This window comes from Microtus pennsylvanicus, chromosome 6, assembly GCF_037038515.1.
Source record: "Microtus pennsylvanicus isolate mMicPen1 chromosome 6, mMicPen1.hap1, whole genome shotgun sequence".
Classification (NCBI taxonomy): Eukaryota; Metazoa; Chordata; class Mammalia; order Rodentia; family Cricetidae; genus Microtus; species Microtus pennsylvanicus.
In genome coordinates, this window is record NC_134584.1 from 105,117,267 (window position 1) to 105,133,915 (window position 16,649).

General features: G+C 42.7%; 1 protein-coding gene across 9 annotated transcripts in view; it reads right to left on the reverse strand.

Annotated features, from left to right (window-relative positions):
- Positions 1–8,762: 8,762 nt before the first annotated feature.
- Nfat5 (nuclear factor of activated T cells 5) overlaps positions 8,763–16,649 on the reverse strand; it is an 81,704-nt gene continuing 73,817 nt past the window's right edge. For all 9 annotated transcript variants that reach the window (XM_075977083.1, XM_075977082.1, XM_075977081.1 and 6 more), the window contains one exon: positions 8,763–16,343. The gene's annotated coding sequence lies outside the window, so the exon portion shown is untranslated. The remainder of the gene's footprint in view (positions 16,344–16,649) is intronic.

The window sequence follows — 16,649 nt, forward strand, 5'->3', positions numbered from 1 at the left end:
CATCTCATGATAATAAATAAAAACCTCCTTGAAGCCTAGCAGAACATTAGCTTCTCCAACCTGAGAGCTCTAAGAATATCATCAGATCACCCCTTCAGGCTATAAAATACCCCTCGATGTACCTGCCACTATGGAGCACACACAAATGCGTTGTAAACTTGCCTTGACTTCTGACTTACTTTGTTCTGTAAAACTGCATGAGTTCTGTGAAACAGCTTCCACATTGGAACATGGAATTTTGGGTAACCTAAATTTGTGTTTCCCGGCCATGCTCACTCTAAATGGCTCCAGAATAAACTATTGCTTATTTCCTTTAAAATGAGAGCTCTGGTTCTTATGCTGGCACTTCCTTACACCTGAGAGATAACACAAGGTGTTGCCCTCAGCCACAAAGTGTTCAGAAACACCGGAAAATCTAGTGTCCAACATTGCAATGTGGTGTGTTGGTTATTTGCCTGCTGCTGAGACAACAGTGACTTGTTAGGTTACTAGAGCTCTGTTGGAGGTAGTGACTGTCATGGCAGAGCAGCCACGGCAGTAGGGGCTGAAGGCAGCTGGTCACATTGCACCCGCAGTCAGGAAGCAAAGAGTCTCTACAGATGGAGCTCTATCCCCAGCTCCTATGTTTTGCTTTTGAAACAAGATCTTATGTAGCTTCAGTGGCTTCACACTGTTAGTAGCTAAGCAGAGCCGGCACCTTCAAGGGGAGTAGCTCTGTGAATGACAGGTGCCCTTCTATTCCAGATGGAGCACACTTTTACCTTTCCTCTACTTCTCTTCCTCTTGCTCTCTCTCTCTCTCTCTCTCTCTCTCTCGCTCTCGCTCTCGCTCTCGCTCTCGCTCTATTTTTTTTGGGGGGGGGGGACAGTGTTTCTCTGTGTGATAGTGCTGACTATCCTGAAACTCAATTTGTAGAGCAGGCTAGCCTCAAACTCATTAATATCTGTGTGCCTCTACCTCTCCAGTGTTGGGATTAAAGACATGAACCATCACTGCCAGGCATCCCTTCCTATTTGATCTTCAAATGTCAGAGAAAATCCTATGCATGCTTGGCCTGACATGCTGAACTGCCTCACTGTCCCTCTGAAACACTCACACAAGCTCTGCAAAATAACTAACGCTGGCCTCAGCATCAGGGTTTCCTTCTGACGGAGTAGGAGTGTCCTGAGCCTGCCTCTGAAGGTGCTGATGTCATTAGTGTGTGGGGAGGGGTTTAGAGAGACAGGGAGGACAAGGGTGAACACAGCACAAAGCCTGTGCAGATGACATCATGACCTCAAACATGCTGGGATTTGTACGTGAGATTGCTGCAAGGATCCACAGGGCAGGCACTGTCATTTGCAGGACTGAGACAGCCAACTTCAGGACTCCAGGGGCAGCCCCAGGGGGCCTGGGATGGATGTTTAGTACAAACCGTGTTATGTGAGATATGGCATGCACAGATCTGTTCGGTTTATTAGGTCATAGCTTAATGAGCCTCTGTTTAACCTCAAAGCAACCTGTGCACGGTACATAGGCTGTGCTTTAGACACCTGTGTCATACAAGTCCTGCTCTCTCCTCTCAGTGCTCAGTGTGGTGGGAATACAGGACTAAGGCAGAGTGGTCGAGCCTTCCTGTGTTTGGCCCAGATAAAATGGACACAAGGCTCTGTATTTTCCATAAACATAATTGGTCTTTTCCATGTTGAGGCCAGGGGAGTTACTCCGGGCAGTAACCGAAAACTGACCCGAGGTGTGAGGAGGACAGGCTGGCAATGGTGGAGCTGCACCCGGGCTTCCTTCGGGAGCTTGTGACCCAGGCCGCTGGAGTACATGGTCAAACAGTCTCTCCTAACCAAAGTGCACCCGGCACTCAGCGTGGGGAGTCAAAGCCTTGGGCTCCCCAGTCTTCCTGGAATTATATCTGCAGCTCCAGAACATTTTGTTTTTTCTTAAAAAAAAAAAAAAGAAGTGGTGTGTGTGTGTGTGTGTGTGTGTGTGTGTGTGTGTGTGTGTGTTTACCAAAGGGCAACTTTGGGAAGATGGCCAGGATTCCCTTGTTTCTGTCGTGGTACTGTGTAGTCAAGGCTAGCTGACCAAGGAGCTCTGAGCAGATCTCGTGTCCCCGCCTCCCATCTTGACTGAGCATGTGGGATTCAAGTCACTGCCTTCACTTTTTCACATGGGCTCTGGGTTCTGACCCACTCCATCAGGCTTGCAAGGCTGGTGCCTCTACTCACTCTCTGTGGTTTAGGGCAGAGGAGAATTGCTCAAAGAAAACGAAGGCTGAGGGACCTACTTGTTTGCAGTCAGTAAGCTAAGGTCTGTTTACAATGCACCCTCGTTTCAGTTAGGGACTGACAAGCCTCCCAGGGGGATTTCTCTCCAGCTAGTCTCTGTCTTGTACACAGCACACACAGGTCCTAGGAAAGGAATACTAAAACAGGTCTCTATCTTGTTTTTCTAAATCTTTTTCTTTTTCAGAAATAAATGAACACACAAGGACATGGTGGTGCAGGCCTTTAAACTCTTCAATACTTAAAAACAACAGCCCACTCCTGAGCCAGAGATATGGCTCTGCAGGCAGTTAAGGGCACTTGATGCTCTTGTTCAGGACCTGCAGTTCAGCTTCCAGCCGGCTGACACCTACATAGAAACTAAGAGCTGTTTCTATCTCCAGTTCCAAGGAGCCAGCGCCCCCTCCTGGCTTCGGCAGGCACCAAATGTCCACGGTGCACAGACATGCATGCGAATAAAATATACATACACTTAAAATAAGTCCTAAATGCTAAAACAAAACAAAAAATTATAGCCTTCCACCAAAATAAAAGTTTGATCTATACAAATGTATTAATGTTTTTTTCCATAATATTGTGGAATCAATGACATCCATTTTTAAAGATGTTTATTTTTATTTGTGTGTATATGTGTTTGTGCCTGGGAGTTTGTGGACAACTGTCCACAGAGGCCACAAGGGGGCCTTCAATCACCCAGAGTTGGAGGTACAGGTGGTTGTGAGTCACTGGAAGTGGGTGCTGGAAACCAAACTCAGGTTCTCACAAGAGCAGAAAGTGCTCTTTAGCTACTAAAGGATCTCTCCAGCCTTATGAGCACAATCATTTTAAGAGAATATTTGGATCTCATGACTGTTGGGATGAAGTTGTAGGTCTTAATATTCATGGCAAATACCTTTAACACTGTACGTGTGTGTGTGTGTGTGTGTGTGTGTGTGTGTGTGTGTGTGTGTAAATTGTGGGAGTAGCTAAGGAATAGTCTTCTCACAAATGTGAAACAAGCATTCTTCCCATGAACTACATTCTCAGGCCCTCGTTTTGGCATAAAATTAATTTTTATTTAGGTGTATATGCACACGAGTGTGCATGCCTATGGAGACTAGAAGATAAAGAGTCACACCTCCTGGAGTTACAGGCATTGGTTGTAAGCCACCTGATGTAGGTGCTCACAATTGAACTCTATTTGGGCCCTCTGCAAGGGCTCTTAAATATTGAGCCATCTCCCTAGCTCCACCCCACCCCCACCCCCAATTTAAATTCTTGAGATGCATGCAGGCATGTTGATGATGTTATGACTATCATCCCAGCATTCAGGAGACTGAGGCTGAGGGTCAGAAATCTAAGGTCATCCTGAGCCACAACTTAAGGAATTTATCATCTAGGTATACATGTGTGCACTAAGTCTTTAAAGCGACGAAACTGGGGGTGCTCTCCTAGAGCTGTGTGTGGAGGTCTGCCGACTGATCTCTGAAGCTCTTCAATACTTGAAGTCAAAATGAGTTTGGAAAAGGGTGGCCAAGGCAGGCACAAAAAACATAGCTCCTACCTCGACATTGTCCTAGAGTCAAGCTGAGTGACTATGGCTTGGGAGCATGGATTTAGGTTGTCCCAAATTCCCTGTGTGTAAGTACTTCTATAGTTACAAAGTTTTTATGGTAAGAGAACAAAGTTAAAGATCAAAGCATCTTAAAAATACATTGGTGGAGACGTCAGAGGGCGGTTACAGCCAGGAATCTCAGCTCTAGGCCTCAGTTGCTGTCTTAGCCCTCGGGTTGGTAGAGAACAGGGTTAGCACATTCCTATTTTGTGTCTGGTTTTTGAAATCTCTGTGCTGGTTAATTGTTTCTTGTTTCATTTGTCAATCTGACAAGCTAGAGTCATCTGGGAAAAGAGAACCCAATTGAAAAATTGCTTCCTTCAGACTGACTGGGCTGTAGGGAAATCTGGGGGACATTTAATTCATGACTGATATGGGAGGGGACCCAGCTCACTATGGGTGATTCCACCCCTGGGCAGGTGGTCCTGGGTCTCTGCTCTAAGTTCCCGCCCTGGCTGTATCTTCCTCTGGAGGATGCTTTTAGTTTAGTGCTCTATCACAGCCATAGAAGGCAAACAAGACATTTGCTGTCAGGATGTTTGATTTGGCACAGAGGTGGGTAAGGAGGAGCTCTTTAGGGAGCTGAAGAAAGTCCAAGAGAAACTAACTAGGCTGTGGACCTGCAGCATTCCAAACTTTCCACAGTCGTTGAAGTGTTAATCAGACAGCCTTGACAGACACAGCTTCTTCCAGGACTTGTCCTTCACATCGGGGAAGCAGGAGAGCAGACTGTTCCATCCTGAGCGCCAACTGAAGAAAGGGTGCCACGGAGAGAGTCACTGAGCGTGTCAAATACTGTAGATAAACCGAGTAAGAGGAGGCCTGAGAACAGACCGCTAAGCGTGGCCACATGGAAACCGCTCCTTGGTGTTCTGCACAAGGGCTGTTTCAGTGGAGTAGGTGATCCATGGTGGGTGTGCAAGGAGATGGGAGAGAAGGTGAAAACACTACGGAAGAGACGTGATCCCAGGGAATTACTCACCCGCCGCTGACACAGGCCATCTTCTGGGCCAAACTGCTGCCAGCTCCAGGCCTTCTGCTGGGCCTGCTTGCAGGACAAGACTCACACTGAGCTTGGTGACTCTTCACCTTCTTTCATAGAGAGAAGTTTGTTACAGATTTCTAGGTAGGGGAGAGGGAGAGCCATGCCATTTGAGTTAAGCATGGAAGTCGGCCATGATGTGAGCTGCATGGCCAACAGGAGGGGAACTTGAGAAACAGAGTAAGGAAGGCGGAGTGCTAGGGTCAGTGTGTTGCAGCTCTGGCCAGCACCTGGGAGACAAGGGCAGAAGGACAGCGAAAGGAAGTCCCACCTGGGTCAGACTCAGGCCTCAGAAAGGAGGCTGTGCTGGCCAGTTCTTATGTCATCTTCCCACAGGTTAAAATCGTTATGGAAGAGGAAGCCTCAACTGAGAAAATTCCACCAGACTGGCCAGGCGGGAAGCCTGTAGTGCATTTTCTTGGTTAATGACTGATGTGGCAGATGCTGCCCACTGTGGGTGAGTCCTCCTCAGGGCTGGTGGTCCTGAGTCCTCCAAGAAAGCAGACTGAGCAAGCCATGAGGAGCAAGTCAGTAATCAGCACCCCTCCATGGCCTCTGCATCAGCTCCTGCCTCCAGGTTCCTGTCCCATTTGAGTCTCTGCCCTGACTTCTGAAATGGGTGAGAGAAATGACCCTTTCGTCCCCAAGTTACCTTTGGTCTGGTGTTTCATGACAGCAACAGAAACCTTAACACACACACAGTGTAGCCTAAACAGAACCTGGCTCCTGAGGACTGCACTTGGGGCCTTATGTTTTGTTTTTTTTTTATTGATAAAAGAATAAAGAAAAGAAAAAAAAAAACAAATTTCCACCTCCTCCCAGCCTCCCATTTCCCTCCCCCTCCTCCCACTCTTCTCCCCCTCCTCCCACTCTTCTCCCCCTCCTCCCACCCCTCTCCCCTTCCCCCCACTCCTCTCCCCCTCTCTCTCCAGTCCAAAGAGCAGTCAGGGTTCCCTGCCCTGTGGTAAGTCCTAGGTCCTCCCCCCTCCGTCCATATCTAGGAAGGTGAACATCCAGACTGGCTAGGCTCCCACCAAGCCAGCACATTGCGTAGGATCAAAACCGCGTGCCATTGTCCTTGGCGTCTCATCAGCCCTCATTGTTCGCGATGGGCACAGGTGATCGCTTCTTAGGTATAACCCCTAAGACATTAAGGGCAACATTGAATAAATGGGACCTACTAAAACTGAGAAGCTTCTGTAAAGCAAAGGACACTGTCACTAAGACACAAAGGCAACCTACTGACTGGGAGAAGATCTTCACCAACCCCGCAACAGACAAAGGTCTGATCTCCAAAATATAGAGAACTCAAGAAACTAGACTTTAAAATGCTAATTAACCCAATTAAAAAATGGGGCGCTGAACTGAACAGAGAATTCTCAACAGAAGAAGTTCAAATGGCCAAAAGACACTTAAGGTCGTGCTCAATTTCCTTAGCAATCAGGGAAATGCAAATCAAAACAACTTTGAGATATCATCTTACACCTGTCAGAATGGCTAAAGTCAAAAACACCAAGGATAGCCTCTGCTGGAGAGGCTGTGGAGGAAGGGGTACCCTCATCCATTGCTGGTGGGAATGCAATCTTGTGCAACCACTGTGGAAGTCAGTGTTTCGGTTTCTCAGGAAATTCGGGATCAACCTACTCCTGGACCCAGCAATACCACTCTTGGGAATTTACCCAAGAGATGCTCTATCACATGTCAAAAGCATTTGTTCAACTATGTTCATAGCAGTATTATTTGTAATAGCCAGGGGCCTTATGTTTTAAGAAATTCATAGACCAATGGGATAACAGAGAACCTTGGTGCTAAAAACAATTCAAAGGACTGTATCTTTTTATTAAAAATAAATTTTATTCTTGAGAATTTCATACATATCTGCAATGAAATATATCCACCCAAATTTTGCCCTCCAACAAGCTTCCCTCACAACTTCCCGTCTTCTATTGTGATTTTGTGTGTGTGTGTGTGTGTGTGTGTGTGTGTGTGTGTGTGTGTGTGTGTGCTAACCCACTAGGTCCAATTAGTGCTGTCTGTATGCATGGGTGTGGGGCCTTCCACTGGAGCATGAGAAATCTACCAGCAGGAACACCCTCAAAAAGAATGGTCCTCCCTTCCCCCAGCAGTGATCAGCTGCTAATAGCACCACAGTAAGGGTGAGGCCGGAAGAGTAACTCCCCATCTCTGCGAGAACCTTGCTGGCTTGATCTTGTACAAACAATCTTAGCTGCTGTGAGTTCATGGTTACCATGTCACAGTACTGGATCTTTCAGTAAAGTAAAGGGAAACTGTACCTAGCATACGAGAGACTAGTAAATGTTAACGTATATAACTGTGAACCAGGAACTAAGTTAACTAATACATAGCAACTCTGGTGACAGCCCTAAAGGCACAGTTCCTGTACAGATAAACACATTGGTGAGTGGTTGTAGAGTGTGGGAGTCAAGGCTCCACGCAGCACCAAACTCTAGAGCCCTTGTTTTTTTGTTTACACATTTCTGTGTTGTGTGCATTCATGCCATGGTGAATTTGCGGAGGTCAGAGAACAACTTCACAGAGTTGGTTCTCAATTTCCATCTTTTTCTGAGTTGGGGACTAAACTCAGGTTTACAGGTTTATGAGATAATAAGTCATAGTGGTGGTTCTTCTTTTTTTTTGGAGAGGCTAATTTATAATTATATGTAAGTGTGCATGTGTATATGCATACACATGGAGGTGCCCGCAGAGGCCAGAAGAGGGTGTTAAATCCCACTGAGTGGGAATCACTGGCAGTTGAGAGCTGCCAGATATGGGCACTGGGAACCAAACTGAGGCCCTCTGCAAAGTAGCAGGCATCTCAACTGCTAAGCGATCATTCCAGCTGCCTTTGCATGTTGGCTATTATACCTTTTTAGTTCTGTTTAAGATTATTATGCCAAATGTTAACATTCTCTGACTTTATGTGTACATGTGTGGTATTTGTACATCTCTGTGTGTGTTTATACATGCACGTGCACCCATGTCTCTATATGGAGGACAGAGGTTGACTTCGTGTGTCTGTTTTGTTTGCTCTGCACCTCGATTCCTTAGTCAGGTTCTCCACTGAACCTAGAGCTATCTCTCCAGGGCTGGGAAAATATATATATTTCACACCTGGCTTTTTCTGGGGTGGTAGGATCAACTCGGTTCTTCATCCTCTGGCTTGCCTTGAGATCACAGAGATCCAACGTGCTTCTGCCTCCCCTGTGCTGGGATTAAAGGCATGTACCACCATGTTCTACTAAGGCAGTCTGAAGTTGTTCTTTACATGCTATATTCATGATCCTTGTACCACCTATATTACTATTTGTTTTACTTTGATTCACCCATTCCCACGATCTGGTTAGTGAACACATTATTTTTCAAGATATTGAACTTGATACCAGGGAATTGGTTATTTGAGTGAACACTCTTATCATAAGCTACTTGCTGAGTCCCTCACACATGAACCTTAGGACTATCTGCATATCTCATGGAAATCACTGAGATCTACCAATAGCTAGCTATGCTTGGCACACTCTGATACAAACACCAGTTCATACAAGTTGAAGCAACTAGAAGAGTAGAGAGATGGCCTGAGTGAGGAGCTGAAGGAGATGCTGGTTTTCTCTGAGAGGCTCCCTGTGTATTATCTACATATACAATCAAAAGAGAAACCTACTGAGTATTCTGCCTGGGGAAAAGATAGGTACAAAATAACAACTCAAAAGGTGCCTTCCTCTGCTTCCCATCACCTCCCTAATGGTCTCTAGTCTCAGTCACTTCCCCACACTGCAGATACATTCAGGCCAACACGAAGTCTGAGGAAGAAAGAAGGCAACCCACTACAAAATGAAAACTTTCAATGTTTTATTTTTGACTGAAGCTGTTTACAGAAATATAATTGCGAGTATACAAATGTTCCAATAGAAGCAAAATATCTTTTTAATATTTAACAAGTTATCACAGATAGCTAAAAACATAGATGCAAATGAAATTCCCCCAGAGAACAAACTGAGAATATCTGGTGTCAGTGCTCTGAAATTCCAACTATGAAGCCATTACACAAATGTCACTCTTACACATCATTGCAGGACAATGCAAGAAGGCAAGTCAGTGGTTGATCAGTGTGCTCAAGCAGATAAAATTAAACTCAAAATGGCAGAATGACAGCTAAATCACTTGAGAACAAGTCAATGAAATATTCCAAGTTACTCATGAAAACACAAAGTAAAAAGAAGAGCGTGAAACTCAGTCAAGTCGCCAGAAAAGCAGCAAGCACTTGGAGCTTATCCTTGAAAAGAACTAGATGAGCAGGTAGAGTTGATAGATAGAAGGAATTAGTTCAATTGCACTGCAGAAGGTCTCTACTGAGTAAAATCATGATCACTTCTGTACAGGACAGCTCCTTTTTCTTTCTCTAGTCTCTCTTTTTGCACTAGGGATTGCATCCACCTTAGGTTATAACTACCTAACTCCAGCAGGACAGGCTTTTTATTGGCCACAGAAGTTTGATTCTAAACCCACTCTCAAGCATCTGGGATTATGTGTGAGTGTAAGCTGTCCTGAGGCTCATTAATGGCAGCTAACAGGCCACCCCTACAAATCACACGTATTCCTCCTGGGATGGGCTCTGGTGGGGGAGATCAGTGTGAAAGAGCAGGTAGGGTGACATGGCTGAATGCAGGATTTTTAAGGAGGAATTACAAACAGCGGCTGAATAGATTGTGTAGAATGCTCTGAGACCAGCAACAGGTGACATAATCAGGAGGGGAAGGGAGGGCGTCTCTAGAACATCTCAGCAGTTTGCCTACTCACTTTCCAGCACCAGTTTGTAGAGGAAGCCACTTAGCACTGCTGTGTAGGACAGAGCAGTGATCCTCAGAAAGCAAGTATTCACTAGTTTATTCCAAAAAGGGAATCCTCTTGCATGAGCTAACTCACCAGTGACTTGTAAACAGTGGAAGGAAGATTAATGATGGAAGTGCTGAATTATAAAGGAAAATATGAATAAGCCTGCTTATTTGTAGAATGCACATAACTGAGATGGAAGAAACACCCAAGTTATAAAATACACTATCTTAGCATTCTGTGAAGTACTTCACCTGAAGCATGAGTACCAAAGAGAACCATTACTCTACTGCAGGATTCAAATGTCAAATAAGCTACTTGAAAGGAATCTTCATCAACTCATAAAAGATTAAACGAGGTGCTGTGTGGGCCTGGCCAGCCATCTGATTTACTATCTCAGATACAAGAAATGATATGGAATGGTGATTCTGTTCTGAGAGCTAGTCTAGCCAAAGCAGAACCATAGTCTGCTGATAAAGAGGCAATGAAAAGAAAGCTTATATTACCCTGCCCACAATGTACCCATTTTATGCATAAACAGGAGACTGTAGCACCCATCATTTTAGCTAAGTAAATGTCACAACAACTAAAGAAATACAGACCATTGCACCTAAATATTGAAATCAGTTAATGTAAACTTTTTAGTCAGTGGTAGAAAAATGCCAAACCAAGTTAAATGAATTATCAGTAACTACACTATACATACATAAAACATATGCATTTTCTTAGGCAGTACTAAGAATAAATTACCATTGCTGATAAAAGATCACAGAATACCAGGTGGGGCGGAATATAAATAAGGAAGAAAGAATCTCACTTTTGCTAGGCTCTGAAGCTCAGGAGCATCAGACTCAACTGAGAACTTGGGTCAGACAGACTGCTGGGCCCCATTTCAGATCTAACTCAGCAAGACTGGGCTATTGCCCAAGATGATGCACCTCTAGCTGGCTTCCTGCTCAATGATGCTAGCTGCTGGATGGAGGACCATACTGGTTTACATACACCGCACAGACATAAACTATACATTGCAGCGTTCTTATAGAAAAGACATACACAAGAAGGGGAATGGCTCTAAGTAGCTCTCAACATACTCAACAGCTATAGTCAAAGGTTTACTATGGTTTGTTAGAGTGGAGTCATTTCCCTGCACTACCTGTCAGTCTTAAACGTCCTTTAGAAAACAGCCATTCCACACTTGCTCCAGGTTACTTTAAAAAGCTGTCATCTAACACATCAAGCCAGCTATCTAAAATAAAAATGGATGCAGTGCTCTGAAGAGTTAAGATGTATTCTTGGCTTTCTTTGGAATGGTTAAAGTGCACGATAGGGTATTAAGAATATTGCATAAAAGTTTGCCGTCTGCAGTCTTCAGTCCACCAGCAATCACAAGAACACTTCCATGGGGAACACATTCCAAAGCTTAAGTTATGGCTGTCCTTAATTTGTGGTTGATGGCCCTTTCTTCAAGTGCCACCACTTGGTAAGGTGCTAGATCAGAAAGAGAATGGACAAAAACCAGGTCGCTCAGTCCAACTGTATGTGGCACTAAAGAAATTACCTTAGCTCTCCCAGGACTCAATGATTTCTTCCTAATTTTTTTTGACACTAGGTTTTCCAAAGTCAATTAACTAGAGTCCTGATAGAAAAAATATAATAAACTACTTTTCCATGTTTAATTAGAGAGAAAAAAAATCAACATTATTCCCAGGTCTTACAAAACCTATGTTTTAGTCACTCTTCATGCCGTTAATTAGGACCAGAGAAGATGCTATAAGTAGTGCCTTTATAATATTTAACGCACACACTTGTGTGCATGGAATCTCTCTCTCTCCCCACACACACACACACATACACAAATTTTCATTATTGTTCAGGTAAGACCCAGATACTACTTTGCTGGGATGAGAAAATTGGAGTTAATTCATGTAAGCCACAACAGCATTGGGACCTGTTGAAATCAGTTATTCGTATATTCTTGGCAACAGTGAAAGGTGGGATTACAGGAAGGGTGCACTGGCATGGTAAAAAGGCACTTTTCCATAAACATTTCATCTATATATAAAATACTAATGTAAAAATTGTCTGAAAGAGCAAGAGCAATAAAAACAGAATTTTATTAATATACAAGGCTTAGGATGGCATGAAAACAGAGAGCTAAAAAGTAATTAGGGTGCTGGGACAATTGACCAACGATACTATAGAGTCAGTCTCCTGCATAATGAATGCCACCATCACAGCTAAGCACTAGTGACAAATGTAGGCAGAAGGGAAAAGCTCTCAAAATGTAATGGCTGAGTCCTCCTCTTGCTAGTGTGTACACCCATGTTCGCTTCTCTCCCTTTCGGTGGTGCTGGGCATCAAATTCAGGTCCCTGCACATGGTAGGCAGACTCTCTACCCCGGAGCCACACCCCCAGGTCTGAGCTACTTCTCTAATACATCTGCTGAATCACAGTTTTTCTTTTTCACTGAGCCCCTCCACATACCCAAAAGCACGCAGATACATCTCCTTAGAGATGGAGCTACGCTGTGATGCAGAGTTAAACAACAAGGTCTCCCCATAACTTTTAACTAGTTCCAACCAGCTGAAAATCGAAACACAGGGATAAAAGAAAATTTTACTAGGAAAATTCTCAGCTAGCCCCTGAGAATATGTACAACTATGCTGAATTTAAGAAGTACTCAGTCATTTTATCGTGGTTCTTATTTGCTGACAGATTCCATTTTCCCCAAACAAACATTTACAATGGCTTAAAAAAAAGCCAAAGGGGCTCAGGTAAGGTATTTCATACCTCCAGGCCCACTACTTGGGCAGCATAGTGCAACCTCATTTAAAAATCAAAAACAAACATTCAAAAAGGTTGAAAGAAATTATTTTCATTCTGAAGGGACATATGCACAATTTCTTCCTTCTGTTTTTTTTTCTTTAAACACTTGTTCTAAGGAGATGGGATAGACAGACCTATATTGGCTAAATAACAAATAACATGTTAGAATCAGAAAAGCCTACAGAAAATCTTAGAAACTAATTATCTAAGTCGAGCAGTGGTAGTGCACACACATTTAATCACAGCACTCAGGAGGCAGAGGCAGGCAGAACTCTGTAGTTCGAGGTCAGCCTGGTTTACAGAGTGAGTTCCAGGACAGCCAGGGCTACACAGAGAAACACTGCCTTGAAAACAACAAACAAAAAAATAACTAATTGTCTTTTTCCCTGGTGTGGAATAACAAGGACACAAAAGCATGGGGGGAGGGGGGATAAGCTCCAAGCATTTCTGTGAGTTGCTGAAAGCAAGAACTGAATGTAACAAAGGAATAAAATGTAGTTCACAGTTTATTTAGGTCCTTCTGCCAGATAAAAATTTAATATATCCTGATTCCCAAGGTCTTCGCTGGCTCACTGAGTCTTCCCACAGGTAGCTATAAGTAACAGGAACTGAGAAGCTGAATTCTTAGCACAAGTATCAACCACTGAGCTAACTCTTCAATAAGAAGACACATACTTTTTGTAACCAAATCATATATTCAGAACATTGTACTTAACACACACCTTTAGGGGCAAGGAACATTTAACAATGTAAGAAAACAAATAAACCATCATCATTATTGAACAGGAATATGGTAGCACAGCACAGCCCTTGTATAAATAACCACAGAAGTGAAGAGACTAAAAATGGGGTTTCTGCCTCCATCCACTCAAACCACTACAGTTCAGGTGATGTTCTGTTCTACACTCTGACAGTATAAGACAGAAATTGGTCCCAGTGACTCGGCATTGCCAATCAGCACTGTATAAGGATAAGCTTCTAGTACAGAACAAACAGAAGTCACCACACAAGCCAGACCTCTTGCTGCCACTTCACTGACAGTGCAGTCGCAACAAACATTCTGATTTCACCTTGGAATAAACAGATTTCCTGAGTCTCCTCATGATCTCAGAAAGTAATCCAGAAAACTCAGAAGTCAATGTGGTTTTAAACTCTGACTTCTGTCTTTCCTAAGCAGATTCACAGGTCTGCTTCCACTGATGTTCCAGATAGCACACTAGAGTCCCCTGTGTGTTTTTTCAAGCTGAAGCACTGAATTGTGTGGCTGACCCTTCTCAGAACCTGAACCATGTTGGGTGATTTTTCCCTGTAGGGCATGGGGGAGAAGGGAGATACTGAGGAAAATACTTTTGGTTTAGAGAATCTATAAAGTAGTTCTGGCTATTAAAAGATGGAAAATGTTATTAAAATTACAAACATGGTATTTTTAGTGTCTTTATAAATAAAAGGCATAGGATACAGAAAGCCAATTAATAAGAACAACAATAATAAAATATTAAATATATAGTGAACAAAGACAGAGTGGCTCATTCTCGTCAAACACCATTTGACACACTGCCTCAATAAGTTTCCTTGCTCTTTAACACCTTGCTGAGTGAAGACACAGCAAACACACAGTAGTTGCCTTTCGCTCACTAGTAACATCAAGGAACTGCCTGATGGAATGGCTACAGATAAACAGGCCATTTGTTTCAAAAGGTACTTAAATACTCAATAAAGACATAACAAACCCCTCACTGTTATCAGACGCCACGTTGTGGTAGAACATCAGACAAACTCACAAATTTACCACAAAAATGTGTGGCAAAAAAGAATAGTTTATATATGTATATATATATATATATATAAATTTCTATATTTATGCCAATGTACTCACTCAGTACAAATAGCAAAATAGTATACCATTTCCTAAATATAAAATATAGCTTTCCAAAAAAATGAAACACACATTAGATATAAACCATCCAAAACTTGAACGATTGAAAACTGTTTTCAAAATTAAATGACCAGAGTAGGTCTCTTTCTAGAAAGTTCCCTTCATATCGGCAAGAAGCCTGTACTACTGAAAACGTAATCCAATGCCTCTCAGAGAGAGAAAGAAGGGCTAGGGCAGAATAACAAGGACAAAGAGAAAAAACAAATGACAAGAACAACAGTCGAAGAACAAAAGAAGAACACAAAAGAGGGAATCTGGCTATATAAACAAAACCAACAACACAGCTCCACACAGCTCAACAAATGTGTAGGACAGGAGAGATAAAATAAAAAGAAAACTAAGGCAATGGAAAAGAAAACTACAAACTGGCTAATTTTTAAACACTTAGAAAGTAAAAGAAACAAACAGGACACCAAAACATATCAGCACACAGAAGCCACACACGTTGGCCTTATGCTGCATCGACTCTTTCCACGTGCCAAAGATAAATGAGACATAAGCATGTGTCCAGATGTAGGTGGTAGTGAGGAGCAGGCACCCCACGGGTGGCAAGAACACTCAAAACTCTACAACTAATGCTACAAATGTGAGTTCCGGAGTGTGTAATTTTGCTCTCTGTAGATGTAACACAAGTTAATTCTTCCTTTTAATCAGTGATATGACCCTGTAAAGCCCAAGGCTTTACATCAATTAAGTGACCACTTCGACTGTAAAGCACTGAGGTGACAAGTGAATTATAGTCACTGCAGCTCAGGGAGAAGTAATAGTTTGAGAAATTTTTGTTTGCCTTGTTTGTAAAGTAAAAATTTATACTGTTTTTCATTAGAGGGGAAAATTTGAAGACTTCAGAACAGCACCGTTCATGGAAGAAAAAAAGAGAGAGAGAATTGTTTTTTTCTCAGGAATCAACTCCCAATAATCCTAAAAGAGTACTCCTGGCCCCGTGCTGCAGACTGCCAGGTCACTGGATCAATGTGGCTGCCTTCTCTAAATTACTACAGGGTCATAAAGCTGTAGTATATTAATAGCTGTCTAAAACTAAACAGGAAAACAATATAGATGCATATAAAATGGGAGCACTAGCCTAATGCTGGATTAGAAGAAAACAGACTCAAATTACTGTCAGTTTAAACTACTGAAGGAGAATATGAGATCATAATGTCATGTATTATCCCCTTCATTCATAGAACAAAATATTTTTATGCAGTTATGGCTAAATCCCTAAGTAGAAAATACAGAGAACTAACTCTCTGAAAAATAAATTCAGTAACATTCCAGCTGTATCCAGTTTTAAAAGCATGTTATCTGAATGTGTGTGATGAGGAGTTCTTAATACAGCATTTTTGTAAGTTATCCCCTTCAGCTTCTCCATGAAAACTGAAAGAAACTCCTTCACTTTGGCCAACATCCATGTGTTTTTTACATCAACAAAATCACAGACTTACTCATTACTAAACTTTACTTTGTCCTAAGCCATTACTTGACTAAAATAATGCAGGGAAAAAAAATGTAAGTAAACATGACAAATGTGATTTTCTAATAGCAATAATAACTGAGAGGACCAGCTTTGCACTTTAAAACCAGGGACAAAAACATTTCTGTCACAGCTGGAAAATCCAACAGATTCTCAGTGATCACTGTTACTAGAAACAAAAAGCACATTGGTGGCGAATTACTGCCAACAAGCAGTATGGATGTAGTCTTACAGCCAGGAAATCTACCCATTTACTCAAATGTAGCTCTCCATAATAGTTCAATAATCTTCACGGAACCACAAGTTCTCAGGACATCTTGGAATCATTTCTTTCTTCATGGAATTTCTAGGGGAAAAAAAAATCACTATCTCACTAGGGAAGAAAGGCATTTGCGAAATGTCTGTCACCATGGATGATCCCAAAGGACAATATGCATGCAGGGAACCTTATCATCTTTAGTCTCTCTGGCTTTAGTCTAGTCTCTGATGCTGGGTATTGAACCTAGGGTCTCAAGCATGCTAGGGAAGTGCCCAACTGAGATATATTCTCAGCTTATAATATTTATTATTCTACAGAATTCCCTCTGTCTTGCTCTTCTTTCTCTACTATGATTGAATCTAGGGTTTTATGTGTTAGCCAGATGTTCTGTCA